At 48.9% G+C, this 15,856-nt stretch overlaps 1 protein-coding gene across 2 annotated transcripts in view; it reads right to left on the bottom strand.

The window, feature by feature from the left end:
• The window catches only part of MIA3 (MIA SH3 domain ER export factor 3), a 353,545-nt gene that overhangs the window by 79,760 nt on the left and 257,929 nt on the right, over positions 1–15,856 (bottom strand). The gene's annotated exons all lie outside the window — the stretch shown is intronic.

Here is a 15,856-nt window from a genome sequence, read left to right as displayed (position 1 = left end):
TTAAGAACATGCAACCTCTTTAAAATCACAGAACAGGCATCCACCTTACTTCTTTATTGCTGCTCATTATCAGACAAGAAGTTTGAGCGCTGCAAGGAAAATGGATATCTGCTTTGTGGAAGGATTGATTAGTAGTCGCAGGGGAAAAGCTAGTTTAGCTGGGAAGCCTTTGCTTTAAGAGCGAGTATAAGATCATAGGCTTCGTTCTCTGATTTGGTTTGGTAATGGGGATCTGAGAAGAGCAATAAAATGTGTGTGTGTCAATGACATAGTACTTCGGCAATTTGATATTCTTTTAATCTATGAAGTGTGAAAGGGCTAATTTTACAAGGCTGTGGTGTGTTCAATAAGAACATTGTGTTGGCCAGTGTGAGAAGGTGCCATCTTTCTTGCCTTGGTATGCCCCCACTTTTTTCTGAACTGCTGATGTGCTTTGACTGAGTGTGCCCTGGGTCCCTGCCAATCAGGTACCCAGGGCCTGTGTTCCTTCCCTAAAAAGAAAAGCTATGCTGAAACAAAATATCCTATTGGCATCTCTGGCCACCTGTCAGCCCCTAGTAAATGGTACCCTAGGTACCCAGGGCATGGTTACCAGAGAAGACCCCTGAGGGCTGCAGCACTTATTGTGACACCCTCAGGGGCCCTGTACCCTGGCACCCACACACTGCTTTTGCAGGCTGAGTGCCTAAGTACAGAACTAAAATTAGAGACGACATGGCACACCATCCCTGTGTGCCATGCCCACTGAACCCACTGCCCTGGCATATTTCAGTCACCCCTCTAGCTGGGTGCCCTATGCCAGAGGTGAGGGCACAGGTGCAGGAGCCCTGTGCCCCTACAGTACCCAGGGCCATTCCTGGGCACTGTAAGTGCAGTGTTGCTATTTAGGAGTATATGGTGCTGGGAGGATGTCATTACGAACTCCACAACACCATAACTTAGCACATTAAACCCGCACTGATGCCAGTGTGGGATTTAATGTAAAATGCACGAGAGGGCATCTTAGAGATGCCCTCTAAAACCCGAACCTACAATCCACGTCTGGGCTGAGTGACTGCAGAGGCTGCCACGCAGCACACATGTTGCTGGACCCCTGGGTGGAGAGCCCCCGCTCTCCTGGGCCTGCAACAATGCACATCCTGGGCGAGGTGCTATGTCTCCTCCCCCAGGATGGACAAGGGGAAGCTTCAAAGGTGGAGGAGGCGAGGTGAAGCACGACCCCGGGCTCCGGCCATCTTGTAGATGGGGAGCCCTGCCCAATCCCAGCTTGGCTCCTGCCCCCCTCCCACAGGAGAGGATCAGGCTAGGGGGTGTCCTCACCCCAGGACAGGGACCCATTGGTCCTGCCCTAACTGTAACGCCCCTAAATGTAGTATTCAGGGGCTCCCTGAACCTTCCTTCCTCAGATCCAGATAGCAAAAGAAGAAAGAAGATCAAGAAGAAGAAGACCCGCCGCGCAGCTGCTAACAGGACAACAACAACTGACTTGGCCCCAGCCCTACCGGCCTGCTGATCCTGGAACCTGCTCCTGCCTAATTCCGGCGACCTCCTCGGTCAGCAACCTTGGGAAACCCAGAGGACCTGCCTGCCTTGACCCTCTCGAAGATTGGGACTCCCACCAGCAGAGGCTCTGCTGCAACAACCCACCTGGTGCTCACCAGGAAGCTCCGGACCAGCCCACTCTGCACCCGCAGAGCCCGGGCCAACCCGAACCAAGACCACGGGGACGTCCCCCCAGCGACTGGGACCCAAAGTCCAGTGACCAAAGACCAGCCTCGAGGAACCAGCCGACGCCTGCAGACTCAGAACCAGGGGCCACCCCAACCGCGACCAGCCGAGGGTAAGCTTTTCCGACCCCCAAAGACACCCCTGCACCCGGCGCCCCGCGGCCCCCTGTGCCTCCCTTTGGGGTACCTACCTGTGCTCCAAGATCCCAACTTGCCTCTCGAAGTGCTGGTCGCCCCTGGAGAGTCACCGTCCCCCATCCTGCAGCCTTTGTTCCTTTTCCAAGATCCTCATTGGATAACATTGAGAGCCCGACGGCTCAAAAGCACCCTGCACCCAGCCGCCCGAGTGCCGCTGGCTGTGACCTCTTTGTCCTATCTTACTCCCCCCCCCTTGCCCTGAGCAAGTGACCAGGAGCCCAGCTCCCAGAGCCGCGTGGCCTGCTAGCCAACAGCCACCAACCGAAGGCCCCCTTTCCGTCATTGGATAACATTGGGCCCACCTACCTCTGCACCCGGCCGCCCCTGTGCCGCTGGGACTGAACTAACTGTACTCACCTGACCCTGGGGGACCCCTGAGTTTACGCCCAGAACCCTAACTTCACCAACTAAGTACTCACCTGGAAACCGGTAATTCACTTACCTGCCATTGGATAACATTGACCCATTTTGACTCGAAAACATTTTAGTGTGAACTTTTGAAAACTGAAAATATTCCTATAAAATCAGCCAAAGTCCGAATTCGAAAATACTCATCTGTGATAATGAGAGAAGCCAGTGCTGTACCTTTCAGCCCAGTACTGAACCGCAGAAGTAATCCCTAGCGGGTTTACTAGTAACCTGTATTTTCTCCATAGGAACCCATTGTCTGCTTTTCTATGAAATTTCTTCTAAGTGTCTACTTTTGAGGGGGAGTGGCTACGGAGGCGACCAGGATGGCCGCATCTGCATAGAGCTCCGCCAGTCGGGCATTTCCAGCAGCCCTTTCATGGCGTAGAGCGAGCGGAACCACACGATATCTCCTCCCCCGTCTGCGCGCAGAACTCTGCTGCCGGAGGATGTCTGTTTGGGGCGGCTGCGGCACTCCTAGGGACGGCGATCGAGCCTGAAGACATCGGGCCTACATCGAGGTGCTGCCGACAACGCACTGGAGCCGTCGGAGCCGGGGCAAGCCTTCGCCTGTTGCCCTGCCCGCCCGCAAGCCTCATCCTGCCCGCCGCTGCTCTGGGGACTGTCCCTGAGCCCTCTTTCCCTGTTGCCTCCCCTGCTGGGCCCACGCGACCATTGCGGTGGTGCCGGCCTACGGGCCTGCATCGTTCGGTCGGCGCCGGGGCCCACAGTAGGTTTGGGGGCCGGCCCGGAGTGCAGGTGGGGGGGCGGGGTGTCGGGTGGTGGCGTAAGGCCGGTGGGGCTAGGGCGATTGTGCTTCCCCCCCCTTCTTGACGCCGGGGGGCGCTCTTGGACCGGTGGGGACGATTTGGCCCCGTTTCCCGCCCTCATCCTGTCCCGGGCCCTCTCTTGGCAGAGCTTACGCGTCTGGCTCGCCCGGCGGTGCAATCGGCGACCTCCTGCCTCACATACCGGCTGCACCTGGAGGGGGCCCCCTGTGGGCTTCTCTTTTGCAACGCATCAGCCCCTGGTTGTCTCTTGACCACGGCCGGCCGCAGCGGACCCACGCCAACCATCTCTTTGGTGACCCTCACTGGCGCAGTAACTCTGCTCGGCGCTGTGCGGCCCTCATAGGCCCCCTGACCTGGTGGCGCCCCGTCTGGACCTGGGCACCCTGAGGTCGAGGTTGTTACACGCGACCGTGCCCGGGACTGCCCTTCTACATCCTCCCTTTGACCAGTGGGCAAGCCACAACCCCAGTTGTCCGGATCATCTTTACTCCTGCACGCCACGGACCGCGTCGCCCTCCCTGGGCACCAGCTCACTTTCCGCAATAGTTAAAAAAGACCCGAGACAGCCTAAACTCCAATTTGAAAAGCCTCCGGATACCTCGGCGGACCCTGCTGCGGACCCAGCCGCTGCGGCGGCTCCCCCTGCGGAGGAGTCCCACTCGAACTCACTGGCTGCCGCCATAATAGCCGAAATGAGATCTGGCTTCAAAGCCGTGGACGCCCGCTTCGATGACCTAGATAAAAAATTGTCCAACATGAACGCTAAAATCCAAGGACACAACCGCAGGCTGGATGTGGTGGAGTCCAGGGTTTCTGACCTCGAAGATGGCGCATCTTCTTCCCTGAAACAGCTGGAGAGAGTCGAGAAGATCCTTAAAGACGTGGCTGTGAAGAACGAAGATTTGGAGGCAAGAGGACGCCGCAACAACATACGCCTTCTTGGCTTCCCGGAGACGACGCCCACGGGTCGACTGGACATATTTGTGGAACAGCTCTTGTCGGAACTTTTTGGTAGAGAGGCCTTTACCCAGGGATTCGTGGTTGAACGAGCGCATCGGTCCCTGGGCCCTCGCTCCAGGCCGGGTCTACCCCCTAGACCGATTATTGCAAGGCTTATGAACTTTCGCGACCGGGACACGGTCCTCCGAGCGGCCCGTGAGAAGGGCGACATCCAATGGCAGGGCAATAGCCTGTCCTTCTTCCCGGACTTCACGATCATGGTGCAGGAAGCTAGGCGGAAATATCAGAGCGTCAAGGCCATGCTGAGGAATCTGGGACTTCGTTATGGTATGCTCTACCCGGCCCGACTCAGGGTGGACATTGATGGCAAACCAAGAATTTTTGGCACCCCATAATCCATACAGGAATTCTTCCGCAACTTCAAGCACAACAAAAATGGTTCGCCCGGCGGCACACGTCCACACTCTCCTCCACAGCAGTCCTCACAATCCAGCGTGGACCTCTTTTCCCAATCCGGGAGTGGCTGAATAACTGTTTTGTTCTATTCATTGGTTTCCAATATGACTGGTGGTTTTCGCTCGTTCGAATGCATATTTACCATTCTACTGTTTTAGCTATTTGAATGCTGGTTGCCAGACTGGCGTGGCGTTGCCATGCCCCATGGTGAATACCTCCATGGTTTGTTTTTGTGGGAACGGTACTTGGGTATTCCTCTTTCTGGGTAGGGAGAGGGTGGGTGGGGGGAGGGAGTTTTTTTTTGTGGTTTTTATTTTTATTTTTGTTGATTATTGCAGTTTGCAAAGTATGAGGATGTTTTTGAGTGCTATGACTTGCCGATGTATTGACTCCATTTCTATGATATTGTTGATATGGTTGTGCTAGGAAATGTGCCTGGCCCCTCCGGACTGTCATTGTTAACTTGGAATGTACGGGGCCTGAATGATAATAGAAAACGGAGACAGATCCTGAACTATGTGGCACGTCATAAGGTAGACATCCTTTTTAGGTTTCGCCTTGTCGAAAGCTGCGCACGGCGCAGCTTTTCGGCGCAGGCGAAATCTAATGTTTACAGTATGTGGCTTGGGAATCCGCCCTCTGTTCCATTGGCTAGCTCCATAAATGGAGGCTAGCCATTGGAACAGACATCTGTCCGTCATGGCCGGAGCAGATTCGTGGGCGTTCCCGCGATTTTTACTCATCCCACCCCTTTTCCTACGTCATGCGGCGGTGGGCAGTGGTTTATTTATTTATTTATTTTTGTTGGGGTCATTCCTTCAGGCCGACCGCCGCCGGAGGAAGTCCAGTTCGTCTTTGCGTGTTTCGTGGTGTCTCCGACTGCATTCTGGTCAGGCTTGGTTTGTCCGCAGCGCTGATCTCTCGCTGCCTGCTGCGGGTGTCCACGGACCGCTGCTGCACTGTGCCTACTCCTCCGTGGGCTCTGCTTCTCTGGCGGCTCTCTCTTCTCTGGACTCCGTTCTCGCCATGTTGAGCTGCGCCTTCCAGCGGATGCAGCTTTTGCTGCTCCTCTCCCCGGCAGGTGCTCTTGGTGGACTGCACTCGTGCAGCCCTAGAATCATTTCTGAAGGGAGCCTGACTCTAAAAGCCTCGACCACAGAAAGCAACAATGCCGTGATTAACTCTTTGTAGTGTTAGCACCCGGCACTGTTTTTACTGCGATCCGAACCTGAAAGCATGATTCCTAGAGTGGAATTAGTTCTCGGGGCAACCGGACCAAACAATTCACCCCTGACAGAGCAGTTTTGCACTGGTGACCAGGCAGTTTTGCACCAGAATTTGTAGTGACAGGCTAGTGCAGCCAGTGCAAATGTTGTTTTTGCACTGACCGCTCGGTCACTGAACAATGCTCTTAATCCGACCCCATATATGCATGCCCCCTAAAGGCAGAGAGGCATGGAAAGCCTGCTGGACATATTGAGTTTTGCAGCATACACGTCACCTGGCTGTCTGCAGCCGGCCGCCTCCCCAGACTTACTCCAACTTGTTGAAGTGGTAATGTGCATTACAACTCCACGCAGTGACAGATAGCTGAGCAGGGCGTCATTATTCATAGCCTCAAGTACACTAGTTGGACTCTGGTCTGTGCGCCAGACTATTAAGGAAGCTATTACAAGCCTTCCCATGATGCTTTGCGCTGCGAGAGGGCCCCCATGATCTGCGCGCGTGGCTGCCAATGGAGTAACTGTTGCTACAAGCAGGCCACGTCTAAGCAGCTGACATTTCCAATATACCAAAGCGATCCGTCACCTGGGTGACAGCTCACACTCTCTTGCACGGGGAGCTATTTCTAGCCGGCAATCCTGCCTGAGGGGGCGTCTTGATGCAGAACAATATACCTGCTAAGCGCTAGACAGCGCCAAAAAGTGCGCCTTGGTGATTACATGGAATTTGTCGCTTGAACATGCGTGGCAGGCTTAAATGAAACACTTGCTGTGTGTTTACACCAACGTTGGTGAAATCTGGGGCTGATGGTTGAAAATATTGGCATTGTATTTTATTTTTTATTTTTAATTTTTAATCCTCATATTGCGATTTTTATGGGGTTTTTTGGGAATACCAGGGTTCAGCCTCTCAATGTGTGTACCAGCACTGCCCCAAAATACGAGTGTGCACGGGGAGTTTCCAATCCGATCGATATTGCAGAGGAATCCCCCTTGGAACCAACACATAAATAACTTTTCTGTTTTTTCGTTAATCGGGGAGAGCTAGCCACCAATGACTACTCGATGGGTATTATACCCATCAACAGATGTTACCATCGCTTAATCATAGGATCGTCATTCCGTCTCGACCATTAGTTAGGGTTAAAGTGATTTTCCCATATTTCCCAAAAGTTATTTCTTTTAGTGAGCTTTTCCCTTCTATCTAGTTTGTTTGTTTTTAAGACTGAGTTCATCCATTCCCCGACCGTTGGAGGTACTGAGCCAACCCACTTAATACAAATCTCCCTTCTTGCGAGGAGGATCAGAACAAAAACCAAGTTTTCTTGCTCTTTTGTTAGCTTACCCGCTCCTATATTACTGTCAATCCCAAAAAGTACAAGAGTGGTACTTACAGTTAGTTGCTGTTGGAGGATTGAAGTTAAGATCTTACCCACTTCAGACCAGAACTCTTCAAGAAATGGGCACTCTTTAAAGATGTGGATGTCATCTGCCTTCTCCTCACCACATTTCGGGCATTTCCTGATTTGGGCGCCCTTGAATTTGGACAGTTTTTTAGGGGTCCAGTAGGCTCTATGGATCGTGAAGATGTGATTCCTTTTTAAAGCTGCTGATTTTAGTGTAGCCCAGCATTTCTCGATTGATTTAAGCCACACCCCTTCAAGATCTGGAATATGTAGGTTCTTCCCCCAGATTAGTTCTGCGATCTTGTCATCTTCCTCTTCTGATGTTATTAGGGCCCAATACCATCTGGCTATCTCTTTCTTTATGGGTAGAACTTTCTGCATTTCTTTCTCCAGCTCTTCAGTATCCTTTTCCTGATGTATGAGAGTGTGTGTCCAACTGGAAAGCTGATAGTATTTAAATTTGGAGATGGTAAAGTTAGTAGTGGTTTGCAGATCCTCCCATGAGATCAGTGATGATCCATTTAGTAGCTGGCCCCAATGCTCGATGTTGGATATTTTTAACAGGTTTGCCAAACTATCTTTTAAGCAGTCTGCGGTTCCTGGGGAGTCCCATATAGGAGCCAGGGAGCTATAGTATGGAATATTTAGGGTCCCTCTGACCTGGGCCCATATTCTGGCCGCGTCCTTCAGGACCTTCAATTTAATTTGTTTGAAGAATTTCGGGTGGCCGAATTTATATAAGAAGTGGTCGGTTTTCATGGTCATTGCTTGAAGATATTCAGGGTAATATTGATGAACTCTCAACAGTGGTCTCATGTTTTTAAATGAAAAGGCTCTGTAGTATTCCCACAGGTCGGGACTAGCTATCCCTCCGTGTTCTTTTTTTCTTCTGATTTTTTTCCACGATATTCTGGTTCCCTTAGATGCCCAAATAAAGCTTGCAATTTCTCCTTGTAGCTTTTTCAGTGAGTTCTTTTTAAATTCTAGGGGAATTGTATTGAAAAGGTAGGTATATTTGGGTAAAATAGACATTTTTATAATGTTTGTTCTTCCTATGAAGCTTAACGGGAGGCTGGTCCAGGTCTTTAAAAGTTTTCTTGTTTCGTCTGCCACTCTTTTTAGATTTATTTGCGGTATTTTTTCCAGATCGTGGACTATTGTGATTCCTAAATATTTGATTTCCTTCTTAATACCTGGACTGGAAAGATTTGAATTCCATGTCATGATTTCAGTTTCGGTGTGGTTAACCAGGTAACCTGAGACTTTCCCAAAGTTCTTTAAAGTGATTTTAATTTCGGGTATGGAGGACTGATAGTCATTGGTAAAGATCATTAAGTCGTCGGCATACAAGGCCACTTTTTTAGACCAATCCTGATGTTTAAAAGGGAGTATTTTTTCGTTTCCCCTTAACAAATTTGCCAAAGGCTCAATGTACAGGTTAAAAAGTAGGGGTGAGAGTGGGCAACCTTGCCTAGTACCTCTTTCAATTCGTATGTTGTCGGTTAGGCACCCATTCACCAAAATTCTTGATCTCGGGGATCTATAGATCTCTTTTACTATATGCAAAAAGGAGTCTCCCAAATTATTCCTTCTCATTACCTCATTCAGAAAAGCCCAGTTCACCCGGTCAAATGCCTTTGCGGCATCAAAAGTAAGTATTGTAAGAGGGTTTTTTTCGGAAGTAGCGACGTCTATTGCCCCAAATAATTCGTGAGTCAGGTCTTGAAGTTGTCTTCCTCTGATAAAGCCTTTCTGGTCAATATGAACCAACTGGGTCATCATTTTCCCTAGTCTTTTTGCTATGATTTTTGTGCAGATCTTATAATCACAGTTAAGCAATGATATTGGTCGGTACGATTCACATAGTGTTTTTTTTCCAGGTTTTAGGTTTATAGTTATGATGGCATCGTTCCAAGAATCTGGGATCTTTTTGTGGTGTTTACACACCAGATTGAGTAGTTCTGTGATTTGAGGCGACAGCCTTTCTCTAAGCGCCATATATAGTTCGTTTGGGAGAGCATCTGGTCCCGCAGCCTTTCCTTTTTTCAAATCCTTTATTGTTTCTTCTACTTCCTCTTTAGAGAATTCTTCATTTAGGGCATTTTTCTCCTCCCTTGTTAGGGCAAGGATGGGTAGAGTGTTCAAGTAGCCTTCTATTTGTTCTTCTGATGGGTTTACATCTTCCGAGTATAACTTGGCAAAAAAGTTTGTGAATTCCTGCCTGATTACTGTATCTTCGAATGAAGGGGGTGGCTGATTGTCTTGTAGTATACTTACTACCTTGTTCCTGGCTAGGTCTGACTTTAATTTCCAGGCCAGAAGTTTTCCGCAACCTTCCCCGTACTCGTGGTTTGCTAGTTTGCTCGCTTCCCACTTTGTGGGAAGCGAGCAAATATTGGCATTGTAAATGACAATGCCATTTATTTATCTGTTTTCAAAACCAACACATAAATATAAATGTTGTCATTTACAATGCCAATAGCTCAAACTTTTCAAAAGGCGAAACCATTGCATTGTAAATGCTTGTTATTCAGGAAACTCATTTGGCAGGCGCCACGGCGAGTGGCCTGGCGTCGGGGTGGGGGTTGCATAGGTATTTCTCCAGCTATAGCTCGTATTCAAGAGGGGTGGCTATCCTAGTACATAAGCGCATCCAGTTCACACACTTTGCCACAAAATGCGACCCTGAAGGTCGTTTTTTAATTGTCACTGGTCAGCTACTGGGCCATAGGATATCATTGGTCTTTGTCTACGGCCCGAATACCGACACTCCCTCTTTTTATCAATCCCTTTCCACCCACCTCCTTGCTATTGACGCTGGGCTCTTGATTATTGGCGGGGATTTTAACCTTCTCATGGATCATGACCGAGACAATACCGCTTCCACCCCTGATTCCAAACCCCATTCCCGCAGGGCCCTTCGGGAGATCTGCACACATTATTCCCTTGTAGATGTTGGCACATTTACACTCTATCAACCCTGTTTTCACTCACTACTCTGGGTTCCACAACACATGGACCAGACTGGATTACTGGCTAGTCTCTCCAGTGATTGCTAGCTGGCTGGGATCAGTCCGCACTCTCTCCGATCACTGCCCGGTTGTTCTCCAACTGTTTGTCCCAAGGGAGGGGGGATACGAGAGGTGTTGGCGTTTCCCTGGACGGGCGTTACTGGACCCCGTTTTCATCGAGGAGGTGCGACAAGCCATCGAAGATTACTTTGATTTGATCACTGGCTCAGTTGAAACATGGGCGGTCCTGTGGGAGGGTTTTAAGGCATATATTAGAGGGGTGTGCATTTCAAAACACGCAGGAATCCTCCGTAACCTGCGCTCCACCTTAGACAAGATAGAAGAAGAAATTGCCGCCACTGACCGCGAACTACGTGTAGGCCCCTCAGACGCCCTATCCGCCACTGGTTTAGCACTTTATGTTCAGTTCCGTGACGCGACGGATAGGGAACTGTCCTTTCTAAATAAGCACTGCATGGCACGGCGTTATGGAGAGGGCGAACGCCCTGGTCGCCTATTAGCAAACACATTGCGCCCTCCTAGAGCCCCAACTTGCATCATTTCCATGTCCGGTCCAGACGGCTCTCTGGTACAGTCTACTCCGGCGGTCTGTGAGCTCTTCCTCATGTACTACAAGAACCTTTACTCCTCGCACCTCTCCGGGAATCAAACCGATCAAGAAGAGTATCTATCGGAGGTAGCCCTTGTGTATCTAGAGTGTTACATGCAAGAGTTCCTTTTAGTCCCTATTACCGCAGACAGCATCATAGAGGCTATTGACGCCTTGCGTGGTTCTTCGGCCCCCGGACTAGACGGCTTCTCTGCCGACTTTTATAAAACATATATAAGGATCTTCTGGTGCCTCGTCTGGTTGAGGTCTATGCGGAAGCCTTGGATGTGGGCATCCTCCCCCCGACGTTTCGTGAAGCAGTGATAATTCTATTGCCTAAACCAGGGAAAGACCCCATGCTTTGTGGTTCATATGGGCCGCTGTCACTGCTGAACACAGACTACAAAATTCTAGCCAAAGTGATAGCAATCAGACTGTCTCTTCTGTTGGAATTTATCATATCTCCCGTGCAATCAGGTTTTGTCCCACATAGGCCTACATCCCTTAACCTCCGCACCCTATTTACGGTCTTACACCGTATTGACCCTGTTACTCCAGCCGCGGCGCTTTTATTGGATGCAGAGAAAGCATTCGATTCTCTGGAATGGCCCTTCTTCCTTTCTGTCATGCGCCGAATGGGCATGCCGGAGTGCTTTATTGCGACTATAGCCCTTTTGTATACCAGGCCCTCCGCACGGCTGCGACTCAATGGTATATTGTCAGATCCCTTCCCTCTGTCGCAGGGTACTAGACAGGATTGCCCCCTTTCCCCTCTTTTGTTTATTTTAGCTCTCAATCCACTGGCCCGGCAGTTTCAGGAGAAACACCTCCAACGCGGGTTACAGTTTCGTACAGGCCCTTTATTGATGTCCATGTACGCAGATGACATGATACTATACGTCAGGCACCCCCACTGTAATCTGTCCCCATTAATACGGGATATTAAATGTTTCGGAGCATTCTCTGGACTGAATATTAACTGGCACAAATCTGTCATTTTTCCACTCACACCCAGCACTACACCCTGGTCTTTTGAGTTTCCTCTGGAATGGTGCTATGACTCCGTTAAATATTTAGGAATACATATCCACCTAGACACTGCATCGATGATACGCCTCAACTATGGCACTGCAGTCTCCAAATTGGAAACACAGATTACCCGCTGGATTAGTCTACCCCTCTCCATGGCCGGGAGAGTTGCGATTATTAAAATGGTAGTGCTTCCTCGTTTTTTGTACTATTTCAATAACATACCGGTTCCCCTAACCAAAGCCTTCTTCAAACACCTACGCTCACTTCTGCTCCGATTGGTCTGGGATGACCGGACACCACATGTCAGCTGGAAAATCTTGACCATGCCGACTGACAGGGGCGGGCTGGGTGTACCGGACTTCTACTTGTATTATTTACTTGCCCAATGTGCCTATGCCTATTGGTGGTTCCACCCGGACGCACGGATACCATACTTACGTCCAGAGGCAGATTTAGCTCTCCCTAGACAGCTTCACACACTTCTCCCCACTGGCTTCCCTCGTGACTCGCGCGATATTCAAACCGTATCCACCACATGCTGGGCCTGGGTTAAACTGCGTAAACGTTTAGGAATCGATGTGCTTTACTCCTCGGCGTTGCCCCTTCCCAGCACCTCCCTCCTTCCCATTTACAGAAGAGACGTTGGTAAAACATACCTTGCAGAAATTTACTATCAGCACCCTCAGAGATCTTTTCCCCGATGGTCACGCATTCTCTGTGACGGAGGAAGCCCGTTTCTCTGACCGCTCCTTTATGGACACATTTATCCTCACCCGGCTTCGCTCAGCATTGAGGGCATGCTTCCCCTCTTTTCCTCTAGCCCCCGAGGAAGTCCCCCCCTCTTACGTTGGTGATACAGAGCCCATCCAGCACACACCTGATTTCCATGTTATACAAACAATGCGTTGCACTTAAACCTAGTGATGACTCCAAACTCAGGGCCGAATGGGAGAGAGACCTGGGTGGTCCTATCACGGATGAGCAATGGACATATTGTTGTAAGGCTCCGACAGATGTCTCCTTGAATAGCCGGCACAAGTTGCTACAGTTTAAATTTCTCCGGCGGATGTATTTCACCCCAGCTCATGCACATAGAATAGACAACTCCCGGCCTCAACCCTGCCGGAAATGTCTTTCCCCTTTTGCAGATTTCGCACATTTGACATGGACTTGCCCCAAGATACATCAATGCTGGTTGGAAGTTCATTCCACTTTGGGAGATATACTCTCTACACCGCTCCTCCCTACCCCTGAGATTGCACTGCTGGGATATGTCGTGAAATTCCCTAGGAATACTCGTAAATTGGCAGCGCTTTGCTTTATGTTGGCCAAAAGGGAAATAGCACTGCTTTGGGGTAGTAGAAGGGTCCCCACTCTCCGATCATGGTTAAACAGTTTAGCATTTTGTAATACTAACTGCGAGGAGTTCAGCACTTTACTCCCCCCCCACCTCCAGGCCTATTGATATATGGGAACCCTATCGAGCCTACACCTCCCGGCAACGACTGGCCCGGGAGGCCCTGAAACAATCCGGCATCACCCCGACCGGGGTGGGTTAAACCCCTTCAATCTCTATATTGGGACAGTGCGGTTCTGGTGTCAGCAGCACTATTGAGCTGTTATCTTTCTGTTGGCATTCCATTTTTATACGTAATTGTGTCGATGGAGTGATATCCGATAGGTAGGATGTCTTTGATATCAGTCAATGTGGAGACATCATGGCACTCTCTTTTCAGAACTCACTTTGGTATTTGTCATTTCTATTCCTATTTCATGGATATGCTTTACTGCATTATGATTATTGTCATCATTCGATATTACTTTGCACTTTTATTGTTTGATCATGATCATGCTTTTATTGTTTTTATAATGCTTATTTTATTATGTCCCTGTGTTAATTTCACTTTTTTGCCATTCCTAATCCTGTGAAACTTTAAATGAAGGTTTAAAAAAAAAGGGTCTACTTTTGAAAACTGCAAATATTCTTTTAAAATCGTACGAAATACTGAAGGAATATGCTACTTACCAGTATGCATCTGTTCTTGGCATAGAGGGCTGCAGAGTGGTACATTTATGAATAGATCGCCATCTGGTGTTGGGCTCGGATGATTGCACTTGTTTTTCTTCTGGAGAAGTCTTTGTCGTCATAGAGGACTCCTCCTCTTGGTGTTAGTGCGCATGGGCATCGGCTCCATCCTTAGATTGTTTTGCCATAGTAGGGTTAGATGGAGTAGTGTAGTATAATACATAAAGATATGCCCATGTAAGTGTATCTAAATAAGATAATGTTGGGACAGACACAGGTTTCCGGGGAGGCAGGGAGGGCATGTACCACTCTGCAGCCCTCTATGCCAAGAACAGATGCATACTGGTAAGTAGCATAGTCCGTTCGAGGCATATGGGCTGCAGATGGTACATTTATGAATAGATTGTACAGCAGTTACCTCCCTAGCGGTGGTCACCAGTGTCTGTCGCAACTGTTTGAAATAGAGTTTTTAATACAGCTTGGCCCACTCTGGCTTGTTGTGCAGCCTGTACATCAACACAGTAGTGCTTTGTGAATGTATGTGGTGTAGACCAAGTTGCTGCTCTACATATGTCATCTAGGGGAATGTTCCCTAAGAATGCCATAGATGCTCCTAGTTTTCGTGTAGAATGAGCTCTAGGAGGAACAGTTAATGTTCTCTTTGCTTTAATGTAACATATTTGTATACATCTTACAATCCATCTAGCGATGCCTGCTTTAGAGATAGGATTGCCCTTATGTGTTGGGGAAAATGCTACAAATAGTTGTTTAGTTTTCCTGAAGTTTTGTGTTCTTTCTATGTAGTACAAAATGGCTCTTTTGACATCTAGTGTATGTAGAGCCCTTTCTGCTACCGTCTGTGGCTTTGGAAAGAAGACTGGTAGTTCCACTGGCTGGTTGATGTGAAATGCTGAAATTACTTTAGGCAAGAACTTTGGGTTTGTTCTAAGAACCACTTTATTCTGGTGTAACTGTAGGAATGGTTCTTGTATTGTCAATGCCTGTAATTCACTTACTCTCCTGAGTGAGGTAATGGCTATAAGGAAAGCCACCTTCCATGTAAGGAATTGTATTTCGCACCTATGCATAGGTTCGAAAGGTGGCCCCATTAGTCTGGTGAGTACTACGTTGAGGTTCCAGACTGGGGAAGGTGGTAATCTTGGTGGAATGACTCTTTTAAGGCCTACCATGAAGGCTTTTATCGCTGGTACTCTGAACAGTGATATGTGCTGCCTGTTTTGTAGGTACGCTGCTATAGCTGCTAGGTGTACCCTGATAGATGTGTACGCTAGATTACATTGCTGTAAGTGTAATAAGTAGCAGATAATCTCCTTTGTTGATACGTCCAGAGGGTTGATATTGTTATTAGTACAGTGTATAGCAAACCTCTTCCACTTAGCTGCATAGCATGCTCTGGTGGTGGGACGTCTCGCTTGTTTAATTATCTCCATGCAATTTGGGGGTAGATCTAAGTATCCAAATTCTAGGATTTCAGGAGCCAGATCGCTAGGTTCAATTGTGTGGGATCTGGGTGCATTATTTCTCCATGGTTCTGTGTAAGGTGCCTGGGTAGAATTCGTAGCTTTTGATGTGGCACTTGTGAGAGTTGCAGGAGCGTGGTGAACCACGGTTGTCTTGCCCACGTGGGTGCTACTAGTATCATGGTCATTGAGTGTTGTTGTAGTTTTCTGACCACTAATGGGATTAGTGGGAGAGGGGGAAAAGCGTATGCAAATTTGTTGGACCAATTTATCCATAACGCATTGCCCTGCGACAGGTGGTGCGGGTACCTGGACGCGAAGCTTTGGCATTTTGCGTTCTGATGAGTGGCAAAGAGGTCTATCTCTGGCTGTCCCCATCTTTGGAAGAATGGCTGCAGTATTTGTTGGTGCAGTTCCCATTCGTGTATTTGTTCCGACTGTCTGCTTAAGATGTCTGCTATCTGGTTTTGGACTCCTTGTAGGTGTTCGGCTAACAGATAGATGTTTTGAGGAATGGCCCATCTCCA

This window comes from Lissotriton helveticus, chromosome 6, assembly GCF_964261635.1.
Source record: "Lissotriton helveticus chromosome 6, aLisHel1.1, whole genome shotgun sequence".
Lineage (NCBI taxonomy): Eukaryota > Metazoa > Chordata > Amphibia > Caudata > Salamandridae > Lissotriton > Lissotriton helveticus.
Note: the sequence above shows the minus strand (reverse complement) of the source record. Positions and strands in the feature narration are given on the sequence as shown.